A 15708-nucleotide genomic window follows, 5' to 3' on the forward strand; every position below is an offset into this window, starting at 1 on the left:
AGAGCCATAGTGGACCGCCAGTCACGAGGAGCCACGCCCTGGGGGGTCACCCAGTGTTCCAATCTCTCTCCCACCAGTCTGAAAGTATCTTTTTCGTTTTTAAAATAACTTGGTTGAGATATAATTCAAGTACCATAAAATTCACCAAAGTGTATAATTGAATGTCCTTTATTATATTCATGATCGAGATCACCACAATCTAAGATCACAACATTTTCATCGCCCCTAAGAAAAGCCTGTTACCCGTTAGCAATTATTCTCCACTCCAATCCACTCCTGTCCTAAGCAAACACTAAGCTACTTTCTGTCTTTATAGATTTTCCTATTCTGGACATTTCATGTCATTCGAATCCTGTATTGTAATATGTGGTCTTTTGTGACTTGCTTTATTCACTTAGCATAAAGTTCTCAAGGCTCACCCATGTTGTAACATGTATCTTTATTTTATTCCTTTTCATGGTTGTATAATAGTCAATTATATGGTTATACTACTTGTGTTTATCCATTCATCAGTTGATGGATGTTTGGGTTGTTTCCATTTTGTGCCTATTATGAATAATGCTGCTATGAACATTTTCATGTACAAGTTTCTGGGTGGACATATATAGTCATTTCCTTGATATATACTTAGGGGTTGAATTGCCCGGTTAAGTGGTAAATCGGTGTTTAACTTCTTGAGAAACCACCAGTTTTCTGAAGGGGCTGCACCATTTACCATCAACAGTGTATGAGGGTTCTGATTTCTTCACATCTTCACCAACATTTGTTATTGTCTGACTTTTTTATTATAGTCATTCATTAATTATGGTTTTGATATGCATTTCCCTAATGACTAATGGTTTGGGGCAACCTTTCATGTAATTATTGACCATTTATATATCTTCTTTGAGAAATGTCCATTCAAATGCTTTGCCCCTTAAAAAAAATTGGTTTATTTGCCCTTTTATTTTGAATTGTAAGGGTTTTTAACATATTCTGGATACTAGACTTTTACCAGTTACATTATTTGCAAATATTTTCTCCCATTCTATAAGTTGCCTCTTCACTTTCTTGATAGAGTCCTTTGAAGCCTTTTATTTCTCTTTCTTGCCTGATTTCCCTAGCTACCACCACCAGTACAACAGTGAATAGAACAAGAGCAGATATCCTTATCTTGTTCCTGATTCTTGGGGAAAGCATTCTTTCACCATTGAATATGATGATACCTAGGCTTTTGTAGATGTCCTCATAAGGCTGAGGAAGTTTCTTTCTATTTCCACATTGTTGAGTGATCCTATCACGAAAGGTTATTCGATTTGTCAAATGCTTGGGGCAAAACTGTAATGCAAAGTGAATGCTAGAGGTGGAGGGAACCCCCATGTTATTAGCCATCCCTGCCCAGAGTGGAGTGCCTGGAATAATTTCCAAGAGATAGAGCTGAGAGGGAATAAGGGAAGGGGTAGTGGTTCAAGTGCCATATACCCTCCCTGTTCTCACCAAGATTTAGTAGATTTTCTTGAATGAATTTTTCTCTGTTTGCTACATGCCCTTAGGACAATTTCCAGAGATTCGAAATAATTGATACTTTTAATTTCCTCCAGTTAAATAGTTGGTTTGTAGGGAGAGTGTCCCCCGAGCTCCTTGCACTGCCAGTCCAGAAGTCTTACTCCTAATTTTTTGTGCCATGACCATGAAGAAATGGGATGCATCGATGAGAACTTTGACCATCAAGTGCACAAGATGTAGGCTGGAGCCCTAGATCTGCTTTTCACCAGCTATGTGGCCAGAGCTCGTGTAACCCTTCTGAGCCTCCACTTCTCCATTTGTAAAAAAGAAATAATAAAAGTACCTACCTCCAAGAATTGACTGAGAGTCAAATATTATGTTATCAGTGAAGTAAAGCACCTGGTTGCTGGCAGGGGCTCAGTAAGCATCAGCTCCCTGGTCCTCCTGGTCCTTGAGTGCTCCTTTCTTGGAATGCAGGTGCCTACAGCCATTCTGGAAGCTTTTACCAGCTCCTTTCTGCAGGCTGCATGTTATTGTCTCGAAGTCCCACCTACCCTTTCAGCTCAGCCTGGAGCCAAAACCTTGCCAATGGTATATATGTCCTGGGAACACACTTGAGCCTCTTTTCCCGGTGTTCTACCCCATTCCACACCTCACTGATCTCTCAAAGGAAACATACTATTTGATATATCCAAATGGGAGAACCTCTTGCACCATCCCCTGCCTGCACAAAATTTCAAGCTTTCTCTGCAGACTGGTCAGTCATCCAGCCTGCACCTTCCCCTCAAAACCCTGGGATAAGCTGGAGATTAGAGCTGCCATCCTGTCGATGGCAGGAAAAACTACTGCTCTTGGGAAACAAAGAGGGCCTGTCCCCATTGGCTGGCTAGGGGCTGCCCCCATGAGATCTGCCTGGCTGGTTATTTTATCGTCATCTGGAGAAGAAGGAAAAACTGGTAAGTCAAGACCTTTGCACAGGAGAGAAGTGGAATTCAGAGAAGCCAAGTTTCATTTCAGTAGAACATTATGTTGTGAGTTTCACATTATGATAAGGGTGAAGACACTTTATAAAAAGAAGCTTCCAGGAAGCCAGGAGAATGGTCCCACTGGGCTCTGCTGAGATCTGGGGCCTTGGGTCATTCCTCATATGTAACGTGAGAGAATGAGGTCATTTCTAAGGGTCCTGCCAGCTCCAAGCCTCAGGGATGCCCAGCTGGGCACATTAACAGGGAGTGCGTGCCCAGACTTCAGAGCAGGTCCAAGGAGAATCCAATATTAAGTCTAAAGATAAGCTGTGTGGTTTTTGTTGTTGTTGTTTTTTAACAGCGTGATCATCCGGGAAGTTTGTACAACCTAAGACAGAGATCTGGGGCAGCTGGGAACATTAGAACTGCAGGAGAGCGCTGATGTATACTGGGGCAGGTGCAAGAGACCATCCAATGAAATTGAAAGCCTTCGTGAGTCTCAAATCAAATTCCTCTTTGAAGGGAAGATGACAAGTAAATAGGCAATGCCAGTGATGATTCATTTGCCCCTAAACAGCTGCTTCTGTCCGAGGCTGCACGTGGTACACAGTGGGGATGAGGGGGCCTGAAGCCCACTATCGCTTCAGTATCCAGTTTCCAGGAAACTCGGTGAGATGTTTGCAGCTCCTAATCGCAGGTTCCTCTTTCCAAAGTGGAACACATCTCTCTTTTCGATCAGTAGCACCAGTATAAACTTAGAGAATAGGTTGCTAGGGACAAGAGTCCATTTAACTCAACAAATACTCATTAAACTCTTCCTGGGGGGCCAGGCACTATGCAAGGTGCTGGGCTAAAGGGGTGAGTCGAGCTTACTGTCTGACCCCATAGATGGAAGTGTGGCCGACATAAGGCAGATATAAGCATTACAATGAAATTGCAGACAATGTGCCACGAGACATGAATTCAGAAGGAGACCTAGGAAAGTGGATTTGTGTTGAGCTTCAGAAGAAGGACTAGAATATTACCAGGTATGTAACTGTCTATCCTGGGACAAGGGGAGCATGGCAAAGTCCATCAGAATCTGAAGCCAGCCGATATGTTCTCCATACATAACAAAGAAGATTTTTGTGCAGTACAGAAAGCGTAAGGCAGAGAGCCCTATCAACAACAAAGACAGTAACAATGGACAGAAGCGACCTGAGTGTGTGGGGGGCATTCAGGGCTTTGCAGGTGCATTCTCCTCTAATCCTCACGGTCTACGAAGCAGGGTCTTTTACAATTACATGTCGCAAATGGGAAATCATAGCATGGAGAAGTTAGTAACTTGCACACTGGCTCACAGCTAAAAAGCCGTAGAGCCAGTATTCATTCCAGACTCCAGCGCCGAAATTCTTTATTTTTTAATTTTTTTTTCGGCTGTGTCGGGTCTTCATTGCTTCGCGTGGGCTTTCTCTACTTGCGGCGAGCAGGAGGTACTCTTCGATGCAGTGCGCGGGCTTCTCATTGCGGTGGCTTCTCTTATTGAGGAGCACGGGCTCTAAGCTCATGGGCTTCAGTAGGTGCAGCACGTGGGCTCAGTAGTTGTGGCTCCTGGGCTCTAGAGCGCAGGCTCAATAGTTGTGACGCACGGGCTTAGCTGCTCCGTGGCATGTGGGATCTTCCCGGACCAGAGCTCGAACCCGTGTCCCCTGCATTGGCAAGCGGATTCTTAATCACTGCGCCACCAGGGAAGTCCCCGGAAATGAAATTCTTAATGCCATCAAGAGAACAAAGTCTTAGATTGGCCACAGACCTCATCAGCCCACAGCCTTGACCACGCCCCTTCCCCTGGGCCTCTCTCCCTTGTGTTTTGAAAGAGAAGGGCGTTGACCAAATGACCCTAAGGTGCTTGACATCTAAGTCACCTGAGACTGACTTTCCTCAGGGGTGGATGGAGAGGAGGAAAGGAACAGGGAGGGAGAAAGAAAGTTTAGGGAGCTGGCTTAGGTGGGACGAGGCAGAAAACCAGCTCCGCACTGAGGCTGTGACTGTGTTTACCCCATTTTTCACACTGTGTTTGCATGCCCAGGAGCAGTTTCTATTTTGAGCATTAAACTCTCCCAACCCCAACACAGAGAGAGCCTGAGCAGTGCTTGACTCCTGCCCCCGGCACGGTCAGTGCCATGCGGCTCGCCCTGCCAGAGGCCTGGCGCCTTTGGGGTTTTCCCTGGTGGCTGATGGGCCTGAGCCAAGCCCGGGAGCTGTGCCAGGTCCCGCCACACGGCCCGCCTCCACGCCCAGGACAAAACTCCCAGCCTCAGCAGGGTCTCCCCCGCCATGCAGGTGAGAAGTGGCGAAGCAAACATCTCTGACACTTAGGGAGACAGCATCAACAGGCAGGCTACCCTCTGGTTTCCCTCCAGAGGCCCGGGGCTCCTGCGGCTTCTGCTTGCTGTGCTCCAGTCCCTGGGGCTTATAAAAAAAGGTCAGCAGAGAGAGACCAGCCGGCACAACCTCCCAAAGTCCTCTTGCTCCCCTGAGCCCAGAGCCCCCTGGCTAACGCTCCCCAGCAGCCGGTGGGAGGTCTTTCTGGCCTCAGGACCCCACGGCCGCTCTTCATTTCTCCATGGACCTTTTCGGTTCCCATTTCTCTGGCTTGGGCAGCCCCCTGTGCTCACAGCCAGGCCACTTTTCTCTAGCCAGGGTCCTCTCCCAGTTACTCAGAGCATCCACCCCACTTCCTTGGTGCTCAACAGAGACCAGTACTCTCCTGACCTTCTCTCTGTCTGTTGTCCTCCCCCTCCCCCTTCAGACCTGGCTCACTCATCACAAGGCAGTGACTTTGCCCCCTGGAATGGGCTGGCCTTGTCTTCGGGGGCTTTGCAGTCAGGGCAGGCATTGCCGGACTTCTTCCCAGGGGCACCGTTGATCCCTTGCTTGCTGGTAGAGCCTGGATTTTCACAGCTGATCTATCTTCCTCCCTTCGACCAGCCATGTGCTTCACCCTGTCAGTCACAAGGGTCCATCCTCTGCAGTGCACCCCTACCCCACTGCCGGACAGCAAGAGGTGAGAGGGGGGGTGGCCCAGTACCTTCTGGAAAAGGTTTCCTTGCTATTAAAATGACCCTGACTGGATGACACCCTTCCTCTCCTTCAAGTGGATATGGTCATGACTGCTGAGAAATACAGGAACCATGTGCAAATATGAGGGGGAACTTAACCACTATGCTGAGGATGAGTGCAGAGACGGAAAGAACTTGGGTCCTTGAAAATGTCTTTGAGATACTGACTTAACCAACCATGGAACTACCCATTTTGGGGGCTTTTTAGATAATAAAATCCCCTTTGTTTGGGTTTTTTATTCCTCACAGATGAAAGCATCCCGTGTTAGAGTGTAACTTACCCACACCCTTTGCCAGGTTTTGCATAAAGAAAATGTCCTATATCAACCCCAAATCTTTCTTTACCCGTGGACCAAATCAGGCCTTCTGCCTGCTTTGATAAAGTTTTACTGGAACACAGCCATGCCATTCTTTTACAGATTTGTCTATGGCTGCTTCTGCTTGAGTAGTAGCAAGAGAGACAGCATGGACTACAAATAAGAAAATATTTACTATCTGGCCAACTCCTAATTTACACTCAGTAGGCCAATAGAGAAGCAAAAGTTCCTCAAAAATTGTCACAGATTGGACTTCCCTGGTGGCGCAGTGGTTGAGAGTCCGCCTGCCGATGCAGGGGACACAGGTTCGTGCTCCGGTCCGGGAGGATCCCACATGCCGCGGAGCGGCTGGGCCCGTGAGCCATGGCCGCTGAGCCTGCGCATCCGGAGCCCGCGCTCTGCAACGGGAGAGGCCGCAACGGTGAGAGGCCCGCGTACCGCAAAAAAAAAAAATTGTCACGGATTATATATAGGTACATGAAAACCTTAGGAAAGGAGGCACTGTCACATCCTAAAGTGTCTCAAATGCCAAGCATCAGGCCACAACCTGCCACAGAGTCTGTCCCGAGAAGGACATGAGGGGATACAAGCTGTTGGTCAAACTCACGGGTTGTGATGGTTAATTTTCTGCGTCCACTTGGCTAAGCCATGGTGCCCAACTGTCTGGTCAAACACAAGCCTAGACGTTGCTGTGAAGGTTTTTTTTTTTTTTTACATGGGATTAACATTTAAATCAGGAGACTTTGAGTTAAGCAGATTTCCCTCCATAATGTGGGTGGGTCTCATCCAATCTTAAGGCCTTAAGGGAGCCTTAAGAGCAAAGACTGAGGTTTCCTGAGGAAGAAACAATTCGGCTTCAAGACTGCAACATAGAAACCCTGACTGAGTTTCCAGCCTGCTGGTCTGCAGCTTTCAGACGCAAGCCTGCTACATCAACTCTCACCTGAATCTCCAGCCAGCTGGCCCTTCCAGAAGATTTTGGACCTGTGAGTCCCCACATTCACATGAGTCAATTCCTTTAAACAATTAAATAATTAAATAAATTAATCTCTCATCTCTACCTATCACGATAGGGTATACAATAAATATAATGTAATATAATATAATAATATAACATAATACATATTTCCTATTGGTCTGTTTCTCTTAAGAACCTTATTACACTGGTCATTCTAATTCTGTCCCATCTGTAAGGCTGACATCTTAATTATTACAATGAGAGAGTTTTCAAAGTGAAGAGCCAGAAATGATTCCCGATGGACACAAAATTTAAGAATTTTAGTCATTATATGGCGCCATCCTTTCTTAAACACCCAGGACCTTAGTTTATAGTTACACATTTGGGGAAGGAAACTTGGGAATGGACAGCCTCTGTCACATCAGGGGCTAAACAGAGGTGGCTTTGATGGCAGGTTCAGAGGTAAGGTCAACTCGGCTGAAACATCTTTTTAAACCCGGGGTTTACAGGTCAAGTCTGGCCAGCTTGCCCCTTCCCCACTGGGGATGTTTTACATTCCTCGGGAAGTTGCATGCTTAGAAGAAGAGGTAGAGGAGCCCGCTCTTCCCTCCAGGACACAGCAGCAGCCACATCCTCTAGCTGGTGTGTCTCCCCAGAGTGCCTGAGGAAGATCATTTTGAAATTCACAACCCAGGAGCTGGACAAATGGCCCTTGTTTGTCAAATGCTCTGTGCTCTCTCAAGGTTCCTTTCTTTTCCATCTAGAAGGTCTCCACTTCCTCTGGCTGCTTAATATCCTGGCTTGAGGGAAGGTCTTAACACTTCTTAGTTCTCAGCCTTGAGTATCAGTCAGTATCTTGCTATTCATAGGAATTCTGTCTCCTAAGCAGCAGCAGACTATGTGTGGAGGGAAAGCCTTACTGAAGACATTCTCCTTTGAGAAGCCTCGTCCTGTAAATCCTCCTGCCCTTGTACTGTTTCATGACCAGCCACTGTGTCCAGTAAACAGTCTTGCTCTTTGCTAAATGAATCAAAATATTAAAAAAAAAAATAAAGTCATTTTCTACTATTAAAATCATAGTTACAATGAAAATGCAGTTTGCTCAGGAATTTTGCATTGCCGGTTATTTTCATCTTATTTTTAAGACGTTATTAACTCATGGCCATTACAATATCCATTCATAATAATCGACTTTCTAGCAGCATCCTCCAGGGGCATAGCCACATAGAAGGTGGAAGAACATATGAAATGCAGGTGAGTGGGGAGGTGACACAGGTCTGGGGGAGGTGACACAGGTCTGGGGGAGGCACAGGAAGGCAGGGAAAATCCAAGCAAGTGGAGAGATGTCCTTTCCCTAGCCTTCTGATTTGTACGGTTGGATGAACCCAAAAAAAAGTATGTATGTCCAGTGTCAGGAAGATAGGGAGGAGGGGGTGAAGAGAAAGATCTTTGACTTACCAACAAACCAGACCTGTTTATGTTCTCTGTCTGTAGATGTTCATGCCATCTTTGTTCTCATATATTTTTTTCGAGCAGATCTGGGGCCAATTTACATCCTCTTCTCCGGACCAAGTGGAGAAGGGACTTGAGATAAGCTGTTATTCTTCCTCAGAAGGAAGTTTCAGCAGCAGTCTTTAGCTGTATCACCTTTTAAAGCAAACTCTCTTCCTCCTAGGAAACCCAGTGCCTAAGCACTTATTAGTTCTGCAGAATGGGATACAGAAGGTTTTCCAAAGCATAACTTAAAGGACAAACAATATGTTGTGTGTGTGTGTGTGTGTGTGTGTGTGCGCACACAGGTGCACATGCATGCCAGTTTAAGGAGAAGGCACTTATATGTGGCATATATCACTGATATTTATGTCTACTTGGAGAATAAATTCTCATTCCCAGCCCACCTCTGGAATGGGTTGCAGAATTCCATATATTAACCTAAAGTTATTATATTTATGCTGACAAATGGAGTTAATGAAAACCATTTCACATAGGAAAGAAAGGTAGATGGTATGCAAATAATTTGAGAAATCATCTGAAAACTGATGGCAAATCCTGCTGCATGTTAAGATCACGCAATGGGATGACCTTACTACTCAAGGATTCCACCAGAACAAATGGTGCAAGAAGCAGTCTGTAAGTGGCCTCTTCCTCCTGATGGGTTTAATAAAACAGAGCCCATTAAAGATAAAGAAAAGCTGCTTGGTTTAAATTGGATCTTACAGATCTCAATCAAGTACAATCATCCAATTGTTTTCTAAAGAATATACATTCAGAATCTGCAGACTTTTTGAAAAATTGCTTTAAAAACTCACTTGTTCAGAATCTTATGTTGGAGAGAGTAAAGGGGAAAAATCATACAAAGTCATCCATAAAAGACCTTAGGCAATTAACCAGTAATTTTAATTCAAACTCCCCTTTACTGTTTTAAGGGAATGGCCTTGAAAATAATCTTCATTATTAATATGATTTATGTTAAAATACATAAGCCTATTTTTCCTTCAAGACACAGAGAAATCTAAATTGCGTCTCAACAACATGTGATTGTACCGAGTCATTTTCACGACATGCCTCTCAAAGCACCAGAGGGAAGAAGGCAATTGCTCAGTCTTCTTGGAACGGTGCCCTACTGCCAAGAAGCTTCAAGCGGAAGCTGAGCAGAGCACCCTGCCCCAGGGGCAGCCTTACCTGATGCAAGAAGTCACATGTGTTTGATCAGACTCAGGCTCCTTTCCATTTCCACACTTACAAATCAAATATAAGTTTATTCTCTGTGGCTCTTTCTTAGCTAAAAATGTTGGATCATGAGTGCTCCCATTTGGCTTTTTATGGATCTTACAAGTCAGTCTGGACTGTTCACAAAATAATAACTTTTCTAAAGACTTTCTGATGCAGGAATGCTATAAAAAATGAGACTGCCCAAGATAACAGGATAAATGCTCTATTCCCTTAATGGGCTCCCAAAGGCCCCCTTTATTGGGGTGATGCCCTGGGGGAAGTAGTCTTGCAGAAAATTCTGTGGCCCCAGCTTCCCTGAGGCCCGATCTTCCCACAGAGGTAGATATTGTTCTACTCTCATTCTCTGGTGGCATAAACATGACCACCAGGGCCACCAGGGGGCAAACCTAGATTCCATGTCCCCTTGGATGGGGTAATGAGCCTCCCCAAGTCTGTTTTCTTACCTGAATCTTGCAGAAAGGAAAAAAAAAGTCAGTCCTACACCAAATGTTGACTAAACACCTTGACATTCCAGGCAGAGTCAATATCTAAGGAAACAGATATAATCTCCTTCCATCAAGGAGCTCATGATAAAAGAAATGAAATACACAGTGTGCCAGAAAATAGTATTCATGGGCCAAGGATGGGCATTTTAGATAGTGGGCCAGGGAAGACCTCAGAGAAAAGCAATTTGTGTAAAACCTGAAGGAGATGAAGGAGTGAGTCCATGCAGATGTTTGAGAGGAAAGCTTTCCAGGCTCAGGGGAATAGCATGTGCAAAGGCCATGAGGTGGGAGTGGGCCTGATATGTGGGAAGACGAGTGTGGTCAGAACAAAGAGAGGGAGGGGAAGTGGGAGGAGATGAAGTCAGAGAGGCAATAAAAGGGGCAAGATCATCTAGGAAAAGTGAAAGTTAGCAAACTATAGCCCATGTGACACATGTGGCCTATCCTGTTTTGTTAATAGTTTTATTGGAACCTCAGCCATGCCCTTTGATTTGCTTGTTATCTATGGATGCTTTCGAACCACAACAGCAGAGCTGCAGCACAGAGCACTTAACCCACAAAGCCTAAAATATTTACTATCTGGTCCTTTACAGAAAAGACTTAACCAACCTCTGGCTTAAACCAATAGTGGTTTATTTTTCTCCATGGCAGGAAGTCTAGAGTAGGCAGTGAAGGCATTATGCAGCAACTCCATGATGTTAATAAAGACCCAGACTTCTTTTATCTTTGTGCTCCCCTAGCTTTAGTAGGTGGACATGTTGTATCACAACCTCAAAATGGCTGCCAATGCTCCAGACATTACACATTTTCCACATTTGAGACAGAAAGGCAGGGAAAGGGGGTATCTATCTGATCCTTCTATCAGGAAAGCAAAAGTTGTCTTCACTCTCCCACAGCACACTTTTCCCTATCTCTTGGCCCAGAATTGGGTCATGTGACCACTTATAGCTTCAAAGGAAGCTGAGAAAGCCATGAAAAAGATTGTCAAGACTGACTTAGACACTAGCTTTCAACCTCTTTTGACTGTGGCCCACAGTGAGAAACACATTTTATATCGCAGCCTAATACACATAAATGAAACACAGTGCAAACAGAAGTTTCACAAGACACAACTTACGTTTACTATGTGTGCTATACATTGATATTTTCTATTTTTTTTAAATACTAGTCAAATCACCTACTAACTTAATTTCATGATACACTGTTGGGTTGTAAGTACAGTATGAAAAATACAAGTTGTCATGATCCTTCACCAGGGAGTGGCACATTGCTGCTCCAAACAAGTTGCTCACCCTTGCTCTCTCCCTCTCTGTCTCTCTCTCTGTCTCCCTCTCAACTTTTTTTTTTTAAGTATTGTTGATTCACAATGTTGTGTTAGTTTCTGCTGTACAGCAAAGTGATTCAGTTACATATATATATATATATATATTCTTTTTCATATTCTTTTCCATTATGGTTTATCACAGGATATTGAATATAGTTCCCTGTGCTATACAGTAGGACCTTGTTGTTTATCCATCCTATATATAATAGTTTACATCTGCTAATCCCAAACTCCCAATCCATCCCTCCCCTATGCCTCCTTCCCCTTGGTAGCCACAAGTCTTTTCTCTATGTCTGTGAGTCTGTTTCTGTTTCGTAGATAAGTTCATTTGTGTCATATTTTAGATTTCACATGTCAGTGATATCATATGGTATTTGTCTTTCTCTTTCTGACTTACATCACTTAGTATGATAATCTCTAGGTCCAACCATGTAGCTACAAATGGCATTAGTTCATTCTTCTTTAATGGCTGAGTAATATTCCATTGTATATATTTACCACATCTTCTTTATCCATTCATCTCTCAATGGACATTTAGGTTGTCTCCATGTCTTGGCTATTGTAAATAGTGCTGCTATGAACACTGGATTCATGTATCTTTTCGAATTCTAGTTTTCTCCAAATTACTGGATCACGTGGTAACTCTATTTTTAGTTTTTTGAGGAACCTCCATACTGTTCTCCATAGTGGCTGCATCAACTTTCCTTTCTTTTCCTTTCCTTTCCTTCCTTTCTCTCTTTCTTTTTTCCAAAGAAGGGAATGGGTACTGGGTTGGCAACTAACCGTATACACAACACCCACCATAAGTGAGCTGCGGGTCAAATACAGTTCCATTGAATACTGAAGGAAAAGGTGATTCTCCTTCTGAAGGTACTTGACGATGGACACTCATGGTCCACGTGAAATGCGGGTAGTAACACCCAACTCCCCAGGAATGTTGAGGGGATTGTGTGGGATCCCTGCTGTAAAGCACCTGGCGGAGTGCCTGACACACAGTGGGAGTGCGGGACACATCAGGTTGCTTCCTCAAAGCCAATCATCACTCCAGGCTAGTCCTGGCCCTGATGAGAACATCAGCTTCACCCACACTCTCAGGTGCTGGAGGGCGCCAGGGAAATTGTATCTTACCTGGGTGCTATGTCTGCTTATCCTACTGGGCATGAATGAATGCTCAGAGGTTGAGGGCTATGTTGAATTTTACTTACTGTTAAAAAAAAAAAAAAAACAACTTTGTGAAGCACCCAATTTTTGTCCTCAGCTTTGCGGATCAGACCTTTGGGCTATGCAGGAGTGGAGGTCCCCAACCACTGGGATGCCCTGAGCTGGCAGAGTTTGGGCCACTCTTCACGAATTCATGTCAAGGCAGAGCTGAAAGATCCCTACCTGGCCTGGCCATCTTTAGCTCCTTCATTTTTACAGGTAGGGAAACTGAGGCCAGAGCGATTGCAACATGGCAAGGTCATGCAGGAAGTAGATGGTAGAGACCAATCTCTTTACCCCAAATCCAGCAACCCTAACAACAACGATTAGCCCAGCCTCTCTCAAGTGGGGTCCAGGGGCTCAAAGACTCAAATCCCAGGCTGATTTTTGCCTATGTGGGCACCTGCCTTTTTCTAGAAGGTCCATGTCTGATTCTAAAATGACCATGTGACTGTAAAAAGATTAGGAACCACAGATTGAACGAAAGTAAAATGATTCACGTTGGGGGAGGGAAGGGGAAGTCCCGAGGTCAGTACTGGGATAGCGATACAAAACAGAAATTGCAATTGTTTCCATCAGCCCCTTCCCCTTCCCTGTCACCCCACACCCCAGAATCACTGAACTGCTCTGAGTTCCCCAAAAGGCCTGTGCCCTTCTGTCCCCTCTGCCTCTGCACAGGCAAATCCTCCTGCAGCAGGCAGTAACCGGCAGAGAAGCTTATCTCCTCTTAATCATCAGAGGATCTGATTTCTTTTTTCTTTTTTACAAATGAGATTTTATTTTATTATTTATTTATTATTTGTTTGTTCGTTTGTTTGTTTATGACTGCATTGGGTCTTCCTTGCTGTGCGGGGCCTTTCTCTAGTTGCGGCGAGCGGGGGCTACTCTTCTTTGTGGCGCGCGGGCTTCTCATTGCAGTGGCTTCTCTTGTTGCCACACACGGGTTCTAGGGTGCGTGGGCTTCATGGATTGTGGCACACGGGCTCAGTAGCTGCTCCGCCGCATGTGGGATCTTCCCCGACCAGGGATTGGACCCGTGTCCCCCGCATTGGCAGGCAGATTCCTAACCACTGTGCCATCAGGCAAGTCCAGGTTCTGGCTTCTTAAATGGAGTGGAGCTCTGAGAGGCCACAGCAAGCAAACAGCCGGACTGCACACAGGTGGCCCTTGAGCAAAAACTAACATCGCTCAGGTTCTACTGATAACCTCCTCTTTCGTGACAGGCACACTAGTAATTGCGGGGCCCGCACTGCGACCTTTGTTGGAAACCCAAGGTTGTCCTTTCCCCCAAGTTCCCTGTCCTTGGTTTGCATACCGGACCCTCCCGACCGAGTCGGGGCTGCTTCCTCCGCGAGTCTCCAGGCGCCCTCTGTGTAGTCCGGGGACACCCCGCAAACCAGACGCCCCAAACCTTCCCCGAGGCCTCTCAGACACCGCCTGGAGCGGACCCTCCCAGCGGTGCCTGGGGCTGGGCTGGCCGCACAAGGTGACGCGACGCCATTGGCCGGCGCGGGGCGAGGGGCGGGGAGGGGCGGGCCTGACGCTCCAAGCCCCGGAGCAGTAGGCGCTGCGGATGCATCTCCGGTGACTGCGAGGGCAAGGCACCAGCAGCGGCTTCTGGACAGCGCGATGAGTGGACGGTGAGTGATGCACGGGAGAGAGAGTTCGGGGAGTCCACGGAGCTCCGACCTCCGCCCACCGCCCGAGCCCAGGACCTTCCCAGCCAGGGGCTCCGGAGTCTGGGCACTGGTGCCCTTGGCTGCCGCGTGCAAAGTCCCCTCCCTCTGCCAGCCTGGCGTATTGCGGGCCTCGGGCCCAAGGCTGAGAGTGAGCACTGCGCCAGGCACCTCCTCCAAGGAGAGGGCACTTTAGAGGCTAAAACCTGAGCACAGCAGGTGTGCGCGCGGCAGCAGGCTACATCTTTGCCCACCTTGTCTCTCATCTTGGCCAATATCCTAGAAGCATTGATCTTAGAACTGGGGGGAGAGGCTCGAAGTGCCTCTGGCACAATTTTCAGATTTCATGGATGGAAGACCATGAGCACCAAGATAATAGCAGAAGCAGGGCCTCACAATTGCTATTTATAGAGGATTTGCCTTGTTCCCAGACCTGTGCTAAGAGCTTTAGCACAGTATGCCATCTACTTCTCACAGCCTTGATACTTTCATTATCCCCATTTTCAGATGAGAAAACTGAGGCTTTAAGAGTTATGGAATTGTCCAGTTTTACCCAGATGAGTCAGTGGTGGAGTCAGGATTTTAACCCAGGGCTTGTTATGCCTGGTCTCATTCATTTCACCCACTGACTTCAGAGCTCACCCTGCCAGCCACTCTGCTCGCCCCCGTGCTCCTGACTGTGTCCTGCACTTCCCACTCCAGACAGATGCCTTTGTTTTTATTCATCTGGCACAGGCCTGGGGGAGTGAGGGCCTTCTCTCACACCAGGATCAGTGCCAGGCCAGTGCCAGTGTTTTCTTGAAACACTGAAAAGAGAGCTGTGAGTAATCCCACTTCACAGAGGAATTAAATAGGGTCACAACAGGTGAGGGCTGGGATTCTGGAATTTTAGCCCAAGCAGGTTGGACTCCGAAGCCGTGTACTTGCACCTGCAGGAGGGATCCTCACTGGCTTCTATCTAGTTTAACTGCTCACGGCACAATCAAGAGTTGTTGCCAGAAGCCATGAGTAAATATTAACTACAGCTAAAATGCCAATCTGCCTGCCCCCCGCTCCCCTGAGTAATTCCTGAGCTGCTGCCAGTAGGGTGGGAGGTGCTGGGTGGGGGGCAGGGGGTGTACTGGGGAGGGAGAGGAGAGGAAGGGGAAGGGAGAGAAGAGAAGATGAATTCCTTAAACCTAGGTCACAAAATTGCTGGCTAAGAAGTTGTAATGGGGTGTGTTTCAACACTGTCGGTACGTTTTCATTAGTTTTTGTCATTATTCCCTCTGTGTGTAGTGCCTGTGGTTTGAGACTTTACAGGGAAAGTGAGATTGAGGCCACAGATTAAAGTGTCAGTGTGAAAGCCGGGAGGTGGGACCATATTTCCCCCATGAGACTCCAGCAAGTGGCCTGGAGGTTGAGAATAGAGTGAAGTCCAGGGTCCCCCCGGGTGAGGGTCAGCTGGACAATGACCCATGACAA

This window comes from Phocoena phocoena, chromosome 16 (genome assembly GCF_963924675.1).
Source record: "Phocoena phocoena chromosome 16, mPhoPho1.1, whole genome shotgun sequence".
Taxonomy (NCBI): Eukaryota; Metazoa; Chordata; class Mammalia; order Artiodactyla; family Phocoenidae; genus Phocoena; species Phocoena phocoena.